The sequence below is a fragment of the Mixophyes fleayi genome, chromosome 5, assembly GCF_038048845.1.
Source record: "Mixophyes fleayi isolate aMixFle1 chromosome 5, aMixFle1.hap1, whole genome shotgun sequence".
Taxonomy (NCBI): Eukaryota; Metazoa; Chordata; class Amphibia; order Anura; family Limnodynastidae; genus Mixophyes; species Mixophyes fleayi.
Genome location: NC_134406.1, coordinates 105266763 through 105291354, shown reverse-complemented (window position 1 = coordinate 105291354; position 24592 = coordinate 105266763). Strand labels below are relative to the sequence as shown.

Below are 24592 nucleotides of genomic sequence, written 5' to 3'. Positions count from 1 at the left end.
ATACAGCAGATATAATATTTTTTCTCGTGTATGAAAGTGGAAAACAAACTATATTTAAAATACGCCCACAAAATCCTGTAATATGTGCAAAATCAATGAAGAAAGCACATTAGATGTGAATTTGCAATCATTATCATCAGTGTGTATTTGCACCTATCTCAGCAGTATTTGCATGTACAAGCCCTTTATGTGTATGACGTATGTAAGATCATCACTTTCCTCTCCCTTTGTGTATCTTCAGTTGCAAGCAAGCGCAGGTGAGATATGTGCAACTCTATAAATGAGCACACACGTGTTGCTTATTTTGAGGGCATGCACAGTACAAATTTGAGTATTTTGCACTAAGCAACTGTTTGTATGTACAAGTCAGCATCAGACCCATAATTTAGATCCTGACCAAAAGATGTTAAAATAATCAAGTGAACTGTCAAGTTATATATGTAGCCCTTTCTACACTGGGATGCTGTAAGTGGTTTGATGACACTATTTAAGGTAACTGGGCTCTTATCCTTGTAGTTAGGTAAAGTGTCTCAGCAGTTTAAAAATCAGTAAAACCAGAAGTATTGATGCACAATTATTAATGCTATGCCCACCATTACACTTGTTACCACAATATGGCACACTGCTCACTGAAAGCCTCACTCTTGGATCCCTGGCTATCTTAATTCCTGAATACAGTCTTAATGTAGGTCAGTGCTTTGAAGGAAAGTTCAACTGGAACTCCTAAATGTAACTTGAACTGTAACTGTTTGACAGATATACCAGGCTTGGACTGTTCACAACATGGTTGTGGTGACAATCTCAGTTAGGCTAATCACCAGGGCCCATGTCCACTAAATAACGGTCAGTCAATAAAATGTTAAACTTGACATTAAAATTATATGCATATCTGTTTTTAATGTTATTATAGTACTGAATCTGGGAAGGATTTATTTTTTTAACAAAGATCTGTCATTTTACTTAGAAAGCCACATAAGTCACCACAGAGCATAATCATAAGCAGCAAACAGCTTTCTAAGCTTTCATCTTCAACTAGTTTTTGATCTGAAAATCCCAACCTGTAATAAACAGCAAAATTGCAATGTACAATCTTAAGCAAATGTGACTGAAATCACAGAGAAATAACTACTCTTTTCGTCAACAAGAGGAAAAATAACATAGATGATGGCAGTTTTATTTCAAAGGTCACTGTGTTTCTTTAGTTTGGTCATTGGTGTTCAGCAATATTGTCCATCCTCATTGTTACTAATGCTTTATTTAGGCAGGATCCTGACTACTACAAAACATGTAGATGAGAACAAAAGTAACAATCTGTAATAGAAGTTCAAAAGTACCATCATGCCTGTGTGGATCAAATTCCTAACAGCTTTGGTGTACTCAGGTCTGAATACACGGGGTCAATTTTGTAAACCCCCACATCAATATTTTAATCAATACATCAAATCTTGTGGGACATTACATATTCCTAGACTGCCTTTCTCATGGGATGTATGCTTTCGGTTTGACAAAGGCTTGTTACTTCTTGTCATAATAGATCATAGAGCTTCAAGGTAGTGAGCTGAATACAAATGAAAAAATCTAGGAGAGTGAATAAACCAGATTTCAATATGTTAATACCAAACAGAAAGGGGCATGTTATCATAGCTGTTTTAAGTAAGCAACAAATGGTTTTGATCTTAAACTGAATTTTCTCAGTCTTCATTTTTTTATCACTATATTTTTGCTATATTTAATGCTTGCAAATCTTCAAAGAATTTTTAGGATAAAAGGTTTTCTGAAAAAAAAATGATGTTATTATTTTGTATCATTCCTATGTTTCCAGCCAAACAACCATATGTATTGACATACACAACCAAAACAAAAAAGGGCACAGTAAAATTAGAGAGCTTGAATGTATCAAATATGCAGTTTTTGGGAATGCAGAAAATTCTAGATTACCAATGTGACAGACCTTTCTATATTGCTGCTAAGAAATGAATTGAGCCCTTAATCACATATTGTTTTTTCCTTTAAAAATACAATTTTAGTTTTTAGCACATGCAAAAGTTTCCTGTTTTATATATCAATTTTAATGTTTTCCAAGGAAGTGTCATGTGCTTATGCATGTTTATTTTCAGAGGGAAAATACAACTCAAGTATTTGGAGTACACCAAATATTGGGAGGGTAGTTTGTGTGTAGAGCTGCACCGCCTGCAGCCACCAGAGCTGTCCTCTTCTATAGCTTACCCACAACAATTTAAGAAGATAAAAAAAAACCCATACAGTTTTTCTTTATGTATTTTGTATTTATATGTGTTTGTATGTAAATCGTGTATATTCCTAATCAATGCATAGCAGAATACAGTGCGAAATGCCACATAGCAGTATTTTATTCTGTCCATGAAAATACTTTGTAAAACCCTTGAATACCTAAAGATGTGTAGCGTTCAATATGGGAGAAAATTTAGACATCTGGATTGGAGTAAGTGGACTCAGGAGTCTGGTTGGGAGCAGGGAACAAGGAACACATATTCTGATCTCTGTAAGAGAATTGAGTTCTGTGTTTAAATAAGCTGAAAGAAAGAGATAGCAATGCTGAGATAGTGATAGGAGTGATGAGAGATAGAAAAAGACATATGACTTAGTGGAGTTCCTTCAATAGAAATAGAGATCCAGTGAGACATAAAAAGATTACACTGGATATGAAGCCAGATCCAATATATGCTATGAGAAGTATAAGAGTGAGGTAGAAGCTGTGACTACCTGCCAAGTAGTTACTGTTGAGCATGAGTTAAGAGTTAATTTAAATTCATGGTTGCGGGAGTACAGCAATGGGATCATTATCTGTCATCAAGTATGGAACGTCAATGTTTTACATGTGAGTGAAGTTAAAGGCTCTTTACGGTACCTCCCACATGTTCATCTTCTCATGGATGTGTATATATTGACAAATGATTATGACTAATAAGCTGTAACAATCTAACTATACATATACAGGGCAACATGGTGGCTTATTGGTTAGCACTTTTGCCTCACAGCACTGGGGTCATGAGTTCAATTCCCAACCATGGCCTTATCTGTGTGGAGTTTGTATGTTCTCCCCGTGTTTGCATGGGTTTCCTCTGGGTGATCCTCTCACACTCCAAAAACATACTGGTAGGTTAATTGTCTGCTATCAACTTCACCCATGTGTGTGTGTGTGCATGTTAGGGAATTTAAACTGCAAGCGCCAATGGGGCAGGGAGTGATGTGAGTGAGTTCTCTGTACAGCGCTGCATAATTTGTGGCACTATATAAATAGCTGCTGCTGATGATGAAAATTTTGATATCTCAGAACAGCCTACTGTCTTCTGTCACCTAGAAAGTACCAGCTATGGTTTATTATTTAATGAAGCATGCAATCCACACTATGTTTTAATTATGAGTTTATTTATGTGCCTTCACAGTCTGGGAAAGTGTGTCTCAGTAACTATAAGCAGTGCAGGAGCCAGTGATCCTGGGCTTGGATTTCAGTATTGGTCAGCTAATGAATGATATTCTGCTCCTTGATGGCTTCCCCAAGTCCAATAATCTAGGTTGTCTGTCTTGGGGCTGGATAATTTTTTTTTTTTTTATTAGCAGAACTTTTCCTAATCATTTCAATGGGGTTTCCAGTGTGTGCACTACATGTAGAAAAGTGATTGAAATGTAATAGTCATTGGAAAGAATGGTAAATGCTTCGTATATATACGTGAAATGTTTGGTTTCTGGGGTGTATGAGTCTAATATTCCAAAATAATTATTGTCGCACTAGTATAGATTGTGGGACTTTTGATTATTAATATATCTTGTTATTTTCAGGTAGTAATATCTATCTCCATCTCCAAAATGATTTAACGTGCTGCTATATAGCTGAAGTAGAAATACCAACCAAAAAGAAGACAAGTGCTGGTTTAAGCAGCGCACACAATGTCCCAAAATTATCTTTATCCATGTAGCATGAAAATTGCCTCTCTATATATTAAAATTGAACCTTTATTATAATCAAATTCAAATTGCAGTATAATTTAAAATCCAGTGAAATATGTGCAGAAAAGTGGATCTGTGAGATGTGATGAATTAAAATTGATGAGTACATGTCTTTATCTCTAAATAAATACCTAATTTCCTCGGTTAGTGTGTTGTATCAGTTTCTAGTCAATATTACTATGTGTTAAATAGCATTTTGATATATTGTAAATTGCATTGTATCCAAAGAACAAAATAGTCACAACAGAGAGGATCTATTAATCCTGTATGCCACAGTACAGATCCATTCTATTATCCCTGACAAATATATTGACAATTGTCTACATTCTAATAATTGATGGGAGTGAGTTGCTATCTGCATGAAGGTAAACTAAAGCTTTGGAGTTAGGCACACTAGTTTGTATGACACAGAGTTACAGATGGATGGGTGAACTAAGGGTACTACCAGGTAGGAGTCTTGCTGATCATACTGATACAAAGCATCCATACAAACAGGGGTTACACCAGGTGAAAACTAAAACATGCCCTCAGTCAACTTATACATATATGGAAAAGCAAAAAACAGTTTCACGCAAGACAGGAACAAAAAACATTAATTTACCATAACATACATACAGGTAGTGGTCAGATGAATTTGACAGTTACATTCTCCAAATGTCAAAGATTCAGAAATAGTGAGTCACTGCAAAGGTTGTACAATTTTTTTTTGAACAAAATCTTCTTTTAAAATGTCATTTTTGAACTATTTTCTTTTTAATTGTCATTTTTTAAATGTTATTACAAAAAAGTTCAAAAAAACTGAAAAAAATCACATTATGAACAACTTTATGGTTACACATAAACAATAAGGTATACAACAGCAAAAGCTGGATGATGGCTAAAGTAGTGATTAAACTCTGACATGAAAAAGCAACTGGAGAATAAAGTAGGATTGTTCACAAAATGAGTGTGAGTTGAGAAAATGAATAGCACTCTTTTCTCCAACTGCAGTTTAGAGGCCCCTCATTATTACAAAGCAGCTAAACAATTTAGCATGGTTGAGAATTCATTGGACTTTGGCCATTTTGATATCTTCAGTCAACTACAAAATAATTCATTTTAAATTCATTCAAAGGCATGTTTCAAATGTCTCTTTGTGATCTAGTAATACAAATGGAAACGTTGGCCCTAATGATACAAATCTTTCCACAAGACAGAGAGATAATAGCAAATCTCTGTATACAGAAAATGAAAAGTCTACATTGCAACTTATACTATTGTAAATTTAGTATTTGTTGACATTGAAATTGCCAACAAGCAGAAGGTTTAAAATGAGCCTGTCACCCAATGATACAAAATGTGCAAAGTTCTGGTTCTGATCTTGCCATAGTAATAATCAAGCAGGTGTCTCTTAATGTACCATTTACATAGCCACATATCAAACTTTTCTATATTGCACTAGTAACATTACGAAGAGGAAGTCATGAGTTCCTCCTCATTCAGGGGAGTGCTAGATTAAGTCTTTAGTTTACATATGCAGTTATTTATGTTTAGATGTCTCTTGTTTCGGCAATAGAAAATCACCTATCACCACAATTTACAATTAAAATATTTTAGAGGCAGCTGAGTGAGATTGATCCAGAGTAGTAAGAGTTAACTTACTGCTTTGCCGCACCATTCTCAGGGGAGCTGCGCATGCATGGCCCAGTTAAGTGGTTCAGGTATGCACAGTGAAACTGAAAGCTCAGACTTGAGTTTTCAGTTCCACTTATTAAAAAAAAATATGAATAAAAAATAAACAAATTAATAAATAGATCAACATTATTTTAAAAATAGTTTTAAAGGTTTCCCAATTGAAAACAAATAACAAAGCATTTTATTCATTGATTTTCTTCTGCTATCGCCATCCTGAGATGATGATAACAAAATAAAGATTGTAAATAGGTTCTCCCATGCTTTGCATGGGGAAGCTTTCGTTGGAGTGACCCGGTCGAATATTAACACGAGCAGTGATCCCTTGAGATAGAGCTTTTTGCCATTTAATAAATATAACATTTATTTCTTTAAAACAGATTTATACAGTATGCAGGAAACACATTATTAAGCACCGTGATACCACTTGGCTGGACAAAAAGCCATATGTTTCGTAAGAGTCTGTTAAAGAATTTTTCGGCATTGCCCTTAACCACTGCTCCTGCTAAAGCTTGCATGCAACAGATGGTGCACTTACGTGTGCTCCATCTTCATAAATTTCCATAGAACACAAGACAGAATATTACATTTTTAGATTATTTTAATTTAAATTAAATTCTGTACTTGGTTATTATGAAAGCATACATATTAGAAAGTATTGTTCCATGGACATATCTTTGTATTAATGGAAGCATGGGGAAGAAACAACTGAGCTACTTACACCTCTAAGTGACCTCAAGCCCTTCAGACTGAATCAGCTTTATCTAGTGACCTACATAAAATGTCAGTTGTGTTTTCAGTCCACTACAGAATTCTTTTAACATTCTGTAGGGAAAACTTTAAGTAAAAAAGAGAATTAACACCATGTATAAGCAAAGAAAGCTCATTTGAATGATCATTAAAATCTTTGCTAATTTTTCTTACTGTAGATTATTTAATGATTATATGAGTAGAGCAATTGTGTAAAGAAAATAAGAATACATGAAGCTTAACAAGAATAACAAGAATCCTGTTTATGAAAATGACCTTCAGTTTAATTGCTATGAAATACAGTACAATGGAAGTTCGTTTTCGTATCACTATATACTCATATTACTATGTATGCAATTTTGTTATTATTTGTGGTGTATTAAAGGGTCTATTTCAATAATGGTTCAAAAAGTCTCATTGATATCATTTGGAATTATTTTATATAATAACACTCACTGTACTAAATTTTATTTAAACTGTACTGAAAAATTTGCTCAGATTGATTGGTGGGTTAGGGTAGATCAGGCCATCCCTATGTTTAATCCATGTTAAATTTGTACTTTTATATTTGCAATATATAATTGTACTTGTATGATTTATATTTTTAATTTGTACTTGTCTGATTTGTTATTATGCTTAGTTTGTATTTGTATGCTATGCATGCTGACTAGTGTCCAGCGGAAATTGTGGCAGCTTACAAATAAACAATGATCACATTGATGATGATGATGATGATGATAAAAGGCAAAATAAAAATGTCAGCCTGTGACATGCCTGTGTTGTAGATATTATGATAAGAAAACTTGAAGGCATCACTAATGTTTTATTCCTGCACAGAGGCCTCGCATGTTTGACAAACTTTAAAAATAATTTCCAGAGACCTACATCTAAACATGTCAAAAGCAGAACTGTCTAGGAACATGACAATCTCTACTTTGACATACCCACTGAACATAGATATAATTTCCCTTTTCTCTTTTAAATATTCACTTTGTGTAAGTATTTTGGTGCAATATTTCATTACTGAGGATAAAGACAAGTTGTGAAAATATAGATGTGAAAAAATCACTACAATAATACTTGCATTTTCTTAAAATAATAATATTTATAAAAATAAAAATAATAAAATAAAAAAACAAAATAACACTGTTTAGTGAATGCAATATATCAAAATCAAAGATCGGCAAAATGAGGAAAGATATGGGGTTGGGAAAGAGGGGGAAAGGAAGAGGGTCAGTGCCATTGACCACAATTCAATGGATTTGAGAAAAAGGTTTAGGGGATAGACCTGTTAAGTAGATGTCATCCCATAAGGGGCTCCAATGCATTAATTCCTGTAAATAAAGGAGCACATTGTTTGCCCATCTGGGCCAAGTTTTGTCCTTGTGTCCTTAACTATCATGGGCCTGATAGAGTCAAGTTGGGACAGTACACAGGTAGGCAGTATGAACATGTAAATATAGCAAGGAACAAAGAAGAAATGAACTGGAAGCACAATTATCTAGAAGAAGGGTACCTTTTATAGCACTATTAAAGTAATTCAGAAGTCAGTGCATGCGCAGAGCATCAAGGAGCATCTATCAGATATCTGGACAGGTGCCCCTGCCTAAGATGGTGTTAAGACAGGCAAGCCATAAGAAATTGTTTGCCTGACAGATATGGTACGCCATGCCCAAATGGAAGAAGGGCATGCCGGAAGAGAAAAGGGGAGGAGATAACATTTTGAACAATCTCATTCTGTAAGAGAAAGAAGCACCAGCTGGGTGATTCAATCATGCCAGCCTTGAAGAGTCACTTCAGGATCACATGTAGGACTGTTGCTGACCACTGTCCACCAATTCAGATCCTATTCCATGCTTATATCTGGTAACTAGGACTTAACTTGACTCATAACAGAAACAATAATATATGTGACAACAGGGCAGCTGGACTAGCCAATTAGGATTTATTCATTACTGATGGTTCTTGAGATCGAATGTCCCTCTTTTCTTAAATTGCAAATATGGATTACCCTTATTTTGATTGTAGACACTGGAGCCTTTCTGGTTCCCTAGAATTTAGCTTCCACTGTTGCTAATTCAGGTCCAATCAGCAGAAGTGAGTCCAGTTGTGGTTCAGAATTGTTAATATAAAGAGAAATGCATAAGGATGTTTTCTGATTCCTTTAAATGGAGGTTCTGTATGTAGTTAGATGAGAGCTACAGTAGAATGGTCACTGTCTTCTTTCTGTTTCAACACTATTACCTCTGGGGATTTAATACATCCTGTAGTCTGTGTCTGAACATAATTTAGTTAGTGTGTCTTTCAGATACGTGCGAACAGAGGTAAAACTCCACTGCTGCCAGCCACTTGGAGTAGAGGTTCAAATATGGTGCCAGCCACTCAGTTCCTCCATGTACATTAATGCAAAAGAATGCTGGATGTTGAGGTTAGCATCCCCAGCTGTTCACAGCAGACCAGTGCTCTGTCAGATGATGTCTATATCTGCTCCTGTGGTGAGGTACATTCCTGGAACCCCAGCCACGTCAGTGACTGAAAGGCCATCTACTTGTAGAGTCAAGGCCAATGATCCAAGTGGTGGCTAAAGATAAGCCCACACGTGGTGGTGTTGGAACCAATAGTAAATGGTCCAGTGTGGTTGAGGGGGCCCTCTGATTTTTTGCACGCACAGTGAAATCATCTGCTAGCATGATTGTCTGTATGCAGGTGGCTCAGTCTCTGGGAGAAGTCCCTCGGTTAAGCTTTATGTTGGAGGGTGGCCGGTTTATTATTTTTGTATGGTGTCTGTAAATTACTGCACTGCACATTAATTTTTGTCCAGCCAGACATATTTCGTGGTGAAAGAAGCTCCGGGCTGATATTTGTTATGTAGGCCATAGTCTGTTTAGGAACTTAAAATTCCTCAAAATTAGATATTGTATAAATCCAGGCAAGCCACTTTGTGTCAGTACCTTTTTTGTTGTTTAGGGTTGGGGAAACCCCAATATTACCAAAGACTGTTTTATTGGATACAGGAGTGCAAATATCTTGCTGCCTGTTTGTTAAGCTGTTAAGTCTACCTAGCATAAATACTAACATAAAAAATCCAGAGTTCGGCAGCAAGCAGTTGCATTTTAGAATAAGAGAAAGTGTAACTTTATGTTTGCTAGAGCAGAAAAATATAATTTCCAGGGACCAAAATTAGGGATACTGATTATTACTTTGGCTCAAATGTGGCACAATCTTTACATTGTAGGGAAGAGACAACTGCACAGCCTAGGTGGTCAAGAAAGGCACAGAACATAAATGTAGGAAATTAGACAAATGCATATTATTTAGGTCCCTTAATTCATGAGATTGTGATATGAGCTGTTCAATGAAAGCAAACAGGGTTAGAGAAGATAGAAAACAAATATAAAAAATAAGTGAAAATAGCAATCTTAGGGGTCTATGCATCAAATTACGATAAGCCATTAAAAGAGAGGAAACAGAAGTTTTCTTTGTTAAATGGCCATCAAGTGCTTATTGCAGGAGAAATCTTTGATTTCTCCTGCCATAACCCACTTTACGTTTGGCTTCGCAGTCCCCGTAGATAAATATGGGATTGCAGAATTCTGCAATGCATGAAGCTTTGAAAAGCTTTGCTTTGCGCAGAAAGATAACGCCATCTCAGGATGGTGTTACCTTTCTTTTCTTAAGGGACTCTGCTGTAGCCTCTCTGGCTTCACAGAATCCGTTACAGAAGAAGTGCTGTGTGCATGCACACAGCACTTCCTCATTTCACTGGCAGCGCTAGGCTGCGTTAGGTAAACAGGAAAAATGCTTTTAAGCACAGTGGTCACTTCACAGGGGCTACCAGAGTAGCACTGGCATGGTGCATTTCAGTGGTGCATAAATATGTATCGCTGCGTTTTTCAGCAATGCATATTTAGTTGCACCACATCTTATTGATGCATATACCACTTAACATGGGATGGGAGGGGACTGAAGGGGAGGAGAGAGAGAGAGGGGGAGAGGGAAGGGGAAGAGGAAAAAAGAGTGAGGGAGAAGAAAGATAGGGTAAAGGAAGAATGATGGGTTTGAGAGGGGAAGGGGTTATCATTTGAAGTGCATCATTAGTTTCAAGAGCTTATGGGATTCACTGTCCTACTAGCCAAGTGGTGGGCAACAAGTGGCCCTAGGACTGCATACAGCCCCTTTAGAGCCATCACATGCTGTCCCCAACTCCTTCTTGCTTTATTGTCAGATATGTTTGTTAAAGTTTGTAACACTTGTTTAAACACATTTTGTTTAATATGCCTGCTGATTTGTTATTACAGATATACTGTATATGTATCTTTCTTTGATTATATCTATTATTATAAGTTATACTGAGAGTAAGGGTAATGTGCGCCCTTTTGAAGGTTAGAGGACTGCACCATGAGGCCCCCAAAGTGTATTAGGTTGCCCATCACTGCACTAGCCTGTAGATTGAAAGTAGTTGTGTTCAACTTGTTGCTGACAGTTTGCTATCACTTTCTTTGTCTGAACTAAAATGCAGGGCGCTGGTTGAAGGAGTTGTTTATTAAAATTCACAACCAAGTTTTCTGGAATTCTGAGGGGGGTTTAGGGGATTCACAGATTAGAAAGGTAAACACTAAACTTCTCTTTAATTTCTCTACAGAACCTTTAACACAGTATAGATCATCAGCCCTAAATGTATGCGTATCGTGAAATTTTATGGGAGCTAATGTGTATCCTCATTGAGATTTCGCCTCCGGGAGGGGCCTATTACAGAAGGGCATGGAGCCGATATGCAGCGATTTGCCCCACCCTCACCCACTTCACCAACGACGTGGGCAGTATGTGGGAGGTTGCTCTGCTCTTCCAGGAGTCCGAGAGAACTCCCAAAAATTCGGGAGGCAACTATGCTTATACTGATACAGGAGAGACTTACCCAGAACAATTTAGTACTCTAAGTCTGATGATGACCCAAGTGCTGCAAATTCTGGCCAGCATGTAAGAATGCAGAACAATGGGCCAAGGAGAGGTAGAAAGGTGAGTGGAGAGAGGGAAAGGGTAAAGAAGAGAGAGAGAGAGGGGATTGGAAGAGGAAGAGGTTATCCCTGGTACATAGAATTAGATGGCTGTTCCTGGGGGTGGGGCCACAGAAACATAAAGAAAGAAATTTAAAGAAAACACTGTGAAACAAATGACAGGCAGACACCGAGAGGCACTCCTGTATTCTTTGCCTGGGGGCACTGAGGTCATCTAAACTAGGAGCAGCCCAAAGCCCATCTGACGGTAACTCTCAGTACTTACTGTGACATTGTGACCCTGAGTCACTCCTCACTCACATCTGAGCCAGATCTACCCTCAGTCTTGCACCTTTGGAGGTGACACATGAAACACCACCCTAGTTACGTTATCCTTATTTGTAAGCAGGTGCAGGCTGGCCTGGGGGGCAGGGGGGCATTTGGCCCCCGGGCCAGTCCCATATTAGTTACCTTGGGCTGGGTCACTGGGCCACCTACATTTTTTTCCTTTCAAAAAGGCTGCCGAGTCGAGTCTTGCCCCCGAGGCTGAAATTTGCTAGCCCTCCCCTGTTTGTAAGTATACACACACTTGTAGACCTGGCACAAATACTACTGTTTTTGAGCTAGCTGTATCATGAGAAACAACCGAATCAACATACAAATGGAAGTATGCGTTTTTGTGAACATTTTTCTGAATACAAATGAAAAGTGGCACTGACAGCCTGAAAATAAAAAACACATTTACCCTCCACTTAATTTTTCATGTTTAGTTCAACTGTAGCGTATCATAGTGATTGACAATAACAGCATTTAGTTGCAAATGTATCACGTTTTCTTATGATAGTTTATCTATAATTCTCATAAACCATATGGTTAACAAATCAAAAACAGCGATATCCACTTTTATTTTGGACTGTTACTGAACGAGCACTACTCTGTGAACACAAATTATTTCCACACTCGAAATACTGCTTGTTTTCATCTCCTCTTCTCGCACTACCCTATAAAAATCCTACCTGCATACTATCAACCAGCTTATATGATAAAATAATTTAAACTTTCATGGCTAAAATTTTAGTAATCTAATATATATGCTAATGCAGTCCAGGGTTTTCTTTTGATGGGCAGCTTACATGTAATAAATACAAGTTCATATAGGCTAGCAACAAAAAGAAAGAAGAAAAGCCTTGAAGGCTCAAAATGAAATTTGCCACTTAAGTGTGAATATTTATGATCCTTTGTATCGTATCTTTTATAATGTAATCTGTGCAAATCTATCTCAGTTCATATGGTTAAAGTGAATATTTCAGAACAAATTAAATATGTGATGTATCCATGCACATTAGCTATTTTGGACCTGTTAAATTCCGAAAAATAGGTGTCAGGTTACAGTTACCCTTCTATGCAGCCTCACTGAACTCTTCCAGATCATCACCATGTTTTATATGTGTGCAAAGCTGATGCATAGTTATGCACCAGCGGCGTGGGTGGAATGGTACTAAAAAGAAATAAAGGATGACTTGCAAATTTGTGAAGTATTCCATTTTTTTTTAATTCTTATTCACTCCCTTGTAATCTCTTGCCTTGATTACTGTAACCCCCATCCTGTTTGCCTACCTGATTCCCACCTTGCCTCTCTTAAGTCAGTCCTTAATGCTGCTGCCCACCTTATTTTTGTCTCCCGCCGCTCTAGCTCTGCCATCTTTTTCTGCCAGTCGCAACATTGACTCCTCGTGGCCAACAGAATTAAACTCCTCACCCTCACATGAAAACTCTCAACCAATCCTCCCCCCACCCCTACATCTCCATCCTCATCTGTACCCACACTCTTTGCCGCACCCTCTACTTTGCCATTGACTGCTGCCTCACTACTTCACCGATCACTTCTTCCCACCTCCACCTCCACCTCCAGGACTTCCCTTGGGCTGTTCCCCAGCTGTGGAACGATCTCTCACTTCCTGTCAGGTTAGCCTTTACTTTTCATGCCTGCCCTTAAGACTCATTTCTTTATTCATGCTTATTAGTCTTCCTCATAACTCCCTTGTTTCGGCATTCACACACATTCCCCCAATCAATACCATCTTATTTGTGTTTTTCCCTTTCCTTTAGGATGCAAGCTCTTATGAGCAGGGCCCTCTTTCCTTGTGTTCTGCTTCTACTATTTCAGTTTAAGCGTGGTAAGTTCCTCCCCCTACAATTCTGCCTCTCAGAAATGTTTCCCCTTACAACTTCTTATTTGTGAGGAGCTAGCTGGAATGGGTGCAGCAAGCAGAGGAGGATGATATCAGAATTCACTGACATGGTGCTCTCAATTTAATTTAAATTATTAAACACACCCTTTCTTTCCCATTGTCCTATTATTCCTATTTTGGGTGCGTCAGAATTTAAAGTATATTTTTTGTCCCTTATATCAGTAATGCACTTTTATTTCACTTTTAGGGCCTGCTTCATTAAGGAGCGTAACTGGTGATTTTTTGGCCAGAACCAGACCATACACCACAGAACTCAGCAGCGTCCGATTCACCTTCGAGTGCAAAGGACACTTATGACAGCTTACGATTTCAGGGAGAGAAGGTTGTGAAGAAGGGGCAGATGCACGTAGTCAATGTACAGTATGGGTGTGCCAAACTCAAGCACATGCAGCAGCATCCGATTCAAGCTCTGGGCATCTCTAAGGTACTTGTTTTTCAGCCGTATCTTTTGCTCCAGCTACAGGTCTAGTCAAAGTGCCGATTACTAGTTGTGACGGCTGAGAATGTATGCTAGAACATGTGTTTGCAATCAGGAGCAACTGTAAAATTTATTTTATGTACAGTAGACATAATAATGTTTTTCATGGGAGAAAAAAAGCAACTATATATTTATATTTTAATGTTCTGTCATTCATGATAATTTTATTAACATGTGAAATTAATTGAATAGTTTTTTTGCTGTACGTTCTTTTGTGAGTTTATATTCCAGATTTGTATTGGATGTATCCCGCAGTGTCCTGCCTAGTAGAGCAGGGCAGACCTACATCTGTATTCATCACCACACATATCTTCACATCGGCTTCTTATTGAATATGGATCCACCTATATCACATGCGTTTTTGTTTTTTTTTAAAAAAATGCACATTGTGCCTGATTCATTAAGAAAAGTAAAGGCAAAAAAAGAGTAAGTTTTCTCCTGGACAAACCATGTTACAATGCAATGGGTGCAAATTAGTTTATTATTTTGCACATAAGTTAAAAACTGTTTTTTCATGTAGCATGTAAATACTTGAAAGCTTTATTTTTGCGCTTAAATTTAAAGTTGATCTACCCCAACTATATATCTGCCATCACATTTTAAATTCACTTCCCCCTCCAATGCAACATGGTTTTGCCAGGGTGCAAAGTTACTCCTTTATTTTGCTTTACTTCCTTAATGAATAGGCCCATCGTGTTCTTTCTGCTTGCCTTAACACAACATATACTTGCAAAAATAATATAAAATCATGTTTTTACTATAAAACAGAGAATTACATTATTTGCACATTATTAATTGACATAGGGCCTAATTCAAGTCCAAACATCAGACCAACTTGCACACAACTTGCGCTAAAAAAAGAGCATGGAACTTGAACATATTTCTGTCAGTATTTCAAATCCAAGCGGATCTCAAGATGAGTTTTGATGCAATCTGGGTGTAAGTATGCTCTGCCGAAACATTACAGCCTGATTCATTAGTGAAAGTAAAGCAAACAAAATGAGTAACTTTGCACCTTGGCAAACCCATAAAGCATTGGAGGAGGATGTAAATTTAAAATGTGGGGACAAGTTTATAGTTGGGGTAGCACATTCCTAGATTAACTTTAAATTTCAGTGTAAAAATAAAGTATTTGGGGGGTATTCAATTGTTCCTCCGGCCGCCAGAAAAACGAGCGCGTTAAAACTATTACCATTTATACGGTAATATTGCGCGTAAAAACGTTTTTACGGTAGTTTACTCGCTGAATTTCATCTCGCAGCTCGGGGAGCTGCGAGATGAAATTCAGCGAGCTATTACCGTATTAACGGTAATAGTTTTAGAGCGCTCATTTTTCCGGCGGCCGTAGGAACAATTGAATACCCCCCTTTGTGTGCTACAAGAAAAAGCAGCCAGTATTATTTGAAAAGTAATAAACTAATTTGCACTCCTTGTATTGTAACATGGCTTTGTCTAGGATCAAATTTACTTCTTTTTTTTATTTCCTTTCTTTTATGATTAAGGCTCTACATGTGTATATTAACAGACTGAACTGAGTGCAATATATTCAAAGAAGAATATGTGCAATATAATATCACATCAGAACGTATTTTAAAAAATGTATATTATAAAATAAATGAACAACTCTAAACAGTATAATCATTAATAAAAATATGGTTGGTAAAAAAAAGGTTACATTATTAATACATAAACAAAGATGTTGATTGTAATGTGTACTGTACATATAAAGTGTTTTTATAGTCTATCTTTAGTTGCTTATACATGTTCTGTGCTTGCTAGTGGCACGCATACGTGTACTTTTTCAAACAAGGACTATGCTGTGCTATCACTATCATCACTATCAGTCGCCACTTACACCTGCCCTATAGCTGATGCAAATGATATGGCTGAAATCCAGGACTTGAATCGGCCGCATCTGCGTCAGATCTGACCCTCTTTCCGCCCTTCAAGTTGTGGGCAGTGGTAAATGTAATTTGCAGTTGGACATGAATTGCGTGCAATTGCATACATTTGCATAAGGTCCGCTTCGGAGCATGCTCAGAGCTATTTCACGCAAGACTTACATCTGAACATGAATCAGGCCCATAAAATCAATTTTAACTAATTTAATGTATGCTGCAATTCACATAAATTTTACTAACTCAGAAAATTCATTTTGGGGAATATTATAATTTATAAAATGGTATTTTTGTGAAAAAAAAATAATTGCATCAATGCAATTATCTATTGTATCTATATTGAGATACATAAAATGCTCTCTATCATAAAAAAAAATACTTTATAACATCAAAAGCTTGATAGCTTACATCTGGAACACATATAAATATATTTTGTGGCACCTAAGCAATTAGGTGAGGTGTCTTACATAATTAGCTACACAATATGAATGATAAATTGACACCATACTAAAACTGATACAAAAAAAGATAAAAGAAAACAGGGGCGCTCTAAGAATGATCAAAAGGAGTATAAAAATGCTAACATTTACAAAATGCACTGACATGTGGGGTTGTCAGAAAGAGGATAAGAAACTCTAAACAAGTGAGTGAGAACAAGAAACAATCTTCACACATTAGATGCTAGTCCCGCTATAAGATAGTGTTAACTGTCTTTCGTTCGATCACGTGCAGGTGATGCAAGTGTTACAAATCATAGACTATCAGAGGCAAACAAATGGAAAGAAAACGGATATGCGTACAATATTGTAGCAATTGCAGTAGTCGGTAGTGAAGAATTAGGAAAGTTTTAGTGAAGAATGATACTTACCTTACCAACTTGGGGCCTCATATAGAGTTAGATGCAGTGTAAGAATAATTTGCCTCCTTTAATTTGATTACCATTTGATTAGCATTCCGAGCTGCACGTATCTAAAAATTGCATACATATAAAAAAACAACATAGGATATTTGCGAGCTAGTTTCTCAGTCTATATTTTTTTTTTGCCAAGCTCAGTCTCCCTAGGGAATCCATCCTTGTGCTGACCAGCCTAGGATTGGTTTGGCATTATGGTGCCATATCAAGCTGTGTGTCACCAGTTTGTGGGGACTGCATTTTTTTTGTTCTTTTCAATTTTGCTAGTACCAGTCTAGAGTGGCAGCACCAGGGCTCATTAATTTGTAACACTGTTTTTTTTTTTTAAAATCATTTACTTTTATTCAAGAACATCAAGGCAAGCAAAAATGACCATCAGCATGGACCTTCCATGAGGGGGGAAGCAGTTGCAATATATACATCTCCTACAAAGGGTATCTGCAGCTATTTGGTCCTCAGCATAGTAAAACATTAAAATGCCCCTACTTTACTATACTTGCCCACTACGTCCGCCCTGTTCTGCCTCTCCAAGCATAGAAAGGCACATGGGTAGATATTTCTCGGTCTAAGAGCAGACTGAGATGTATCTTTGGATAGTGCGTTTGTTGGGTTTACAAGTCAAACTTGCATCCAACTCTACATGAAGTCCTGGATGTTTAGGGATTTAGGAGTAGATTTACTAAAACATCTAAAAAGGAAACGTGGAGGTGTTCCCATAGCAACACTTCAGATTCTAGGCAAAATTTTCTAGAATACTAAATAAATGATAGCTAGAATATGTTTTATAGCTATGGGCTCCACTTTTCATTTTTACAAGCTTTAGTAAATATACCCCTTAGTCTCAAATACAATCTGTACTTTTAGTTTTAAAGACCTGTATTATGGCTTCAGGAATGGGGAATGGACAGATTTCAGGTAACAAACAAACTTTTAAATTCGTAACTGGATTATGTCAACTAAAACAACAGATTACATGACTTTGATATCAGGATATACCACGACAGTATAATATCAATAGGAAACAGGCACTGATCAAAAATCACACTCTGAATGTGTATTTATTTACTGTACTACCAGTGGAACTGAAGGTCAAACAGAATTTCCAGTTCCATACATGGGACAGGACCAGAGGCGGAACTAGCAAGCTATGGGCCCTGACGCAGGGAAGCAGGAACCGGGTCTACAGCTCTCTAGTTCCCTGTGCAGCGGGCCCAATTATCTCCATGGGCCTGCTGCACCGCACCTGCTGCACCAATGCTACTTCTGCCACTGGACAGGACTCTGCACATGCTCAGTAGATCAAATTGTTTATTTGCTTCTTCTGTCCATGGTGGTAATAAACCTTAAAACTGAAAATATATGATATTTTTTGTATTCTTATTTGTTTTCAATACCCAAAATAAAATAGAAAAATCATAAAGTTTTTACTTATTTGTTATTTAGTACTTTCGATAACTGGAACACAATATCTCTAATGCTAACAATATTTCAAAGACAATTCATAATCAGAGCAGTAAATTAAATTGAATATATATGAGTTACATGGAAATGGCCTTTTAAATAAACCTAAGCAGTAAATTGTTAGTTCTCCCAGATGCATTAGTAACATAAATTAGCACTTCCACTTTAGCTAATATACGTAGAATGCTCTGATTCTCATTAATTCATATTTATTCTTCTTTCCCCATAAACTTACATTAGTATTCTGGCTTATGTAGTAGTCAGAAGACAACTATTATTTGTCACTGTAACTTTGAGATAATGAGTTTTGCAAGTAACTGCATACAATATGTAATGAAAGCATGTGTTCTAGGCAGGCTTTATTTATTATTTCATGAAATTAGTTTTGTGTGTTTTGGTAATGAAACTGGCTTATAAATGTCTTCACTAATCCAGTTGTGAAATTTCTCCATGACACTATTTAAAAAAAAATGTAATGGAAAATGCAATGTAACTATTGTGCTCAAAAAAATTAATTGGATTTTCACTTCTTAGTAAATGTATAAAAAATTAAAGAAGTTTGTATGTACATGCATGTTTGTTTTCAAATATGTTTTCTATTATTTTTGAATGTATATATTTTTCCCCTTTGTGTGTGTTTCTGTTTGCATCTGTTTCCTATATAGATGTCTGTTTATTTAATGTACACCCATTACCCAAACCCCATTGCCCAGACCACATTGTTAGGAACATAATCATACCATATTGCACTAATTGCACATATTGCACCTAGTGGCAAGACTGTTGCCCTAATAACATTGCCAAAAACTTTGCCAAAACATTTTGCCAGAAACTCAATTGGCAGCAGCATTGCACAGATCCCATTGAAATTCACTAGCCACATAATCAAATTACAGTGGCTAATGTTTACATGTTTTATTGCCAGCAGTGGTGCCAAGAAGGGTGGGGACAGTCCCCAAAAAATGTCTGCACCATGGCTTGAGATTCTTCTTGGAGACTCTTTTTGGAGATTGACAACTGCATTAAAGTGGCGAATTTGTGCATACTTCATTGCGTTCCATATTGCACAAATTTCCACAGACCTTATAGCCTGCAATAATTTCAATAACTCTTTTGCACAGATTCTATTGTTAGCCAAATAATATTTCTATTAGAGTGCAAGGCTTTGCAGCCCATCCACGAGTAGACAGGGTTTACTGAAACCCCATTAATGGTTCTGACTCTGAATGCCAATCAGGGAAGTAGCAGATGACAGAGGAAGCATTGTGAAAGGTTGAGGGAGTGTGGAACAGGCAGTAGAGTTGAAACAAAGTGTATTAGGAAGGTGGAGGTACATGATGAAGGATGGGTGAACAAATAATCAGATGGGGGAGTGGACATTGATGTAGCGTGAGAATCCCGGGGTGAACATAAGTGGCAGTTTGGATGGAAGCAGATGAGAAGAAAGAATTTGAGAGGAAATGGGTGAGTAAATAATTTGTATGTGTGTGTGTGTGTGATTTTTTGTTTTATTATTATTGTTAGTCACTATTCATCTGTGTTAACATAGTGAGTCTGAGTTATCTTAATATTTAATCATTAATTGTTTTTTTTTGTTTTTTTTAAATCAGGATGTTCTTAATGCGTACTGTATAAAATGCACCAAGAGTACCAGCATGTGAATAGCCACACTAAAAGACATCCATAGATAAGCATGAGTGAAAGACTATCCACCCATGAGTATCAAATGAAATAAACTGTAACGCAGTTAGACCAGAGTGATCCAGGTAAGGAAAGAGATCCTAATAGTGCTGAGGTTCCTCTGAGAAAGCCAATCAGCAAAATGTACGTTGTGTAAATGCCACTTCCAGTGACGTCACAAACCTGGAAGTGGGGACCAGCAGCGACTATATGCAGCGGTCGCCAGGCACATTGTTTGTAATTTTACATTTTCATACCATCTTGCACTAGGAATAATTAGATCACTAACAGGACTTTAGTTCTTCACCACAGTAGATGGCTGCTTTATTAGTATTGATTCGCAACATGCTGCAAATAGTGGCACATAGTTAAGGATGCATGTGATATATTTAGTGGTGTATGGATGGTGGTGCATATAATAGGATCTTATTAAGGTGCAACCAGTTTTAATTTATATACAAGTCTTTTGGATATTTTGATCTATAACCTATAGTTCATTTTCTCTTGCGTGATACTTTGCAAATGAAACCCTAATGTACACATTATTGAGGAAGACCAAATAGAAAGTTTTTCCTGGAATTCAGAATACCAATCATTCTGCTTTCTAAATAGCCCAAAATATGAAAATATGAAATGGGTGACACATGATGTGATTATAGGGTCAGTGTAACATAATATGTTGCCTTGAAGGTCATTGCCGTTTTAAATTTCCTCTGCAAAGTCACAGAAGATCGGTGACTTGCAGAATCTGTTGCTTAATACATTAACCCCTATATGTTTCTAATATTTCTGCCATTATATGTCTGAAATATCAAGTATAAACAGTACAATTATATTACAATTAAAAAACCCAATTTGGCAATGATCATAATTATGACTGTATTATAAGTAAGTGGACTGGAGTGCCTTTTGTTTACTCTTTTGTACTCAAATGTAGTCGTTAAATTGGATTAGACCAACTAAAGATTAGGTTCCTTTTTCAGACAATCTGAGACTATTCTAAACATTCTGACAAAGATTTATCTGTTTAGGCATTCCATCTTAATTTGATTGATTACTCGATCAAAGCAGAAGCTTCATGATTCTGACTGTATACACTAGTCTATCAATTACACTGTTACTTGACACATTCAGTATTGATATTGGCATATGCTTCTATTGTGGTTTACTCTGTATTTTGCATGCATATTTCTATTGTAAACTGTCTCGATCATGTGCAAACTGTCTTAATCATGTGCTATCTATCTATCCTAATACACATGACTAAACATTTGCCTCTGATAGCCCCATAATCTGAGTACATATTTTAAGATGGGAAATTCTATTAACCTATGTATTGGTAATATTTTTATTGTGGATGTTGTCTCAAAAGTGGCTAGTGTGAGTCTATAATGGGTTAATCACTCTCACAACAATTACCATTATTCTTATTTTATTTAGATGATTGTTGTGAATTATGACGTAGTCAAGAGTAACTAAAAAATAAATGAAAGTATAAATGGAGAACCTGTCAAATATCTCTGTGCAGGTACATCAGGGGTTAAACATATAACGATTAAGTATGTGTAATTTCTAAACGCACTGTGGCAAGTAGTGAAGGGGTTAACTAGCTTTGCTGACATATGAACTGATCATTTGCCCTAGCCAGACACCTTACTGTTGCTTATGTCCTGTCTCTGTTGGCACTAAAGCTAATGGACTCAGTGTCACCTCAGCACAGTTATCGTCAGATAGAATTGTCTCTACTGAATTCAGATCATATGGTCAGATGTATATTTTCAAAGAAGAAATGTCCAGATCAAAGCAATTTATTTTTAACATTCCTATTTGAGAAAATCTCTGCATGTGTTCAGTCAAGAAAAGTAACTACACCAAATATGTAAAATAGAAAGGTCTAACTGGCAAGGTAACCATAGGATGGAGTATTATACGTAATAATCAATATTTTATAGTGATATTTAATGTCTACACTTAGACAAAATTATACTCTATTCATTGCAGGTATAATGATTCTGTGGCATTTAAGAGGAAACTTATGGCCTGTATAAGCCAGTTCTGAATTTTTCCCTATTAGTATATGTGACCTCACTGGAGTGGAGGGGGCTCTGGAAAGGAAAAAATGTACAGAAAATGTCCTGAAAAATTGCAAGAGATTATCATATTCCTGGAGGTCAACCTGTGTTGGGAATTGGTCCATGCTTTTATGTCCTCCGTTTTTCTATTTCTGTATTTCTCCTTTTGTGAGATACTCACTTACCTAATATAACAATACTGTGTGTTATTTTGTTATCTTATTTTTTTTATACCTTAAGCATTGTGACCATTTGTCATATTAAATTTCATTTAGTAGCATTCTGCCTTTGTGTTCTTAAAGATTGCACATGCTAAATCGCTTGGTCAATAATAACTAAATAGCTAAAATATATGGGGTTTGTTTGGTTAGCAATAACTCTGGTTCAGTTAAGTTGAATTGAAGTGGGATATAAGATGAGACGGTATTTTAAGATAAGGGGAGTAACCTAAGACCTAAGACCCTCAAAGTTGGATCTTTGAAACCAAATCTCAGTGGTAGCAGTTTTTTTAAGTATAATTTTTTGGATTTTTAATCATTATAGGGGGATTTCCATAATGCAGTGGTGTTCATTATCACTGTTGACATTCAGGATGTATCTATATGGAAAGAATGGAGAAAGGGTGGAGGGATGGGCAGTTGGAGGCTTACCTGTTATTATAGCTCACCTGGGTTCTGATATTGATGGCACGTAAATTATAATTGAATACAAAAATAAAAATAATTAAAAAATTAAAAAAGAATAACGAGAGGAAGAAGAAAATAAAAATGAAAAATAAAAATAGAGCTAAGTAGGGTGGGATAGAAATATGGTGACAATAGAGATGTATCTGTCAGTAGGACTAAGTGATAAAGTAAATACTATAAAATAAAGTTCTGTAAAGCCTCAAGAAACAGAATGGACCTCGGCAGATATGATGAAAGAAATGAGTAACTCAGGAAGAATAACGAGGTGGGGGTAAGGTGACTGTGGGCTGGTAAAGATATAAAAGGAATGAAACACAAGATGTGGATATTGAGGATGAAGTAGATAGGGTATGAGCTTAGAGTTTAAATTTTGAGGTGTACGGAGTGGAAACTGCATAAATAGTAGTCGGTGAAAGGTGATATAGGAGAACTGGTCACAATAACAATACAAGAATGTATAACACTCAGGAGTAGGTACAGGGGAAGAACATAGGGAGGTGAAAAAGAGCAATGAGGAGTGAGGACTAATCGGGGATAGATGTAAATGGCAGAAAGCATCCTAAGGAGTGGAGAGGGGGACTGAGAAATCACTGTGTGAAAGAGTCAGCTATAGGTGGGTGCAGACATTGTGTTAGGGTGTGAAAGGGAAATTTGGAAGGAGGAGATACGATAGCTGAACAGAGCTACATGGTGGGTCATGGTGGTAGCTCTATTTTATGGCCTCTTGGACATTCTGTTCTGGTTCATGTTGAAGGACATTGAAGTTCATTTTCAATTGCCTTTACATGGCTATTTAGTTTGACTATGCTTAGATGAGACCAGATCATAGAGCTTAAAATGTCCATTGTAAAACAGCAACAGGGATAGTTAACTCTTTCACACCTTGGATTAAGCTTTTCATTGCTGAATCACAGCAAATGCAATTTGTAGATACATGTATACTGTAATTTTTTGCTAATTGATTCACTTAGTGACATGACTTTGTTTAACCTATAATGTTTAATATTATTGCAAAATAGCATGGTATCAGTTTATTGTATGAATAAGACTTTACTAAGAGAAATTTCAGTTCTGAAACATTACTGCTATTCTGATTCCAGACAACACTATTTGTTCCTTTTCCAAGTAGTTAGAAATAGTTAGATTTCAAGCAGGTGATTCTGACCTGTGGTGAGTAGCAGATGCCTCCAATATAAAAATCACTCATTAAACTAGCTTGAATAGAGAAAATGACTCATACTTCTTCTTCTGAGAGAGAGAGAGAGGGAGAGAGAGAGAGAAAAGTCCAACTGGAGTTTGCCAAAACACACCTGAACAAGTCAAATTCCTTATGGGACAAGTGAGACGAAATGAGAGCTTTTAAAGCATATCATCACTATGTTTACAGAAAATAAAATGAAAAGCAATGGAATGATTCAAGACAAAACCCTGGACTGTACTGAAGTGGCTAGCAATTGCCCCAAATTTAAATCCCATAGAACACCTATGGAGAGATATTAAAACAGGAGTTGGGAGAAGGCACATTGAAATCTAGGGGATCTGGAGCAGTTTGCACAAGATGAATGGATGAAACTGCCAGCAGAGTGTTGCAGGAAGCTCATCCATGGCTATAGGTTGATTGAAGTTATTTTGACCGACGGCTGTGCTACCAAATTTTAAATCTAGGGTGTCAAAATGTTATCGGTACCTTTTCATTTTCTCATTTAAAAGAATATACAATATTTAATTTAGAATCATAGAAAAAATATTC

At 36.7% G+C, this 24592-nt stretch overlaps 1 protein-coding gene across 1 annotated transcript in view; it reads left to right on the top strand.

Moving 5' to 3' along the window:
- The window catches only part of VWC2 (von Willebrand factor C domain containing 2), a 398261-nt gene that overhangs the window by 147369 nt on the left and 226300 nt on the right, over positions 1-24592 (top strand). The window lies entirely within an intron of this gene.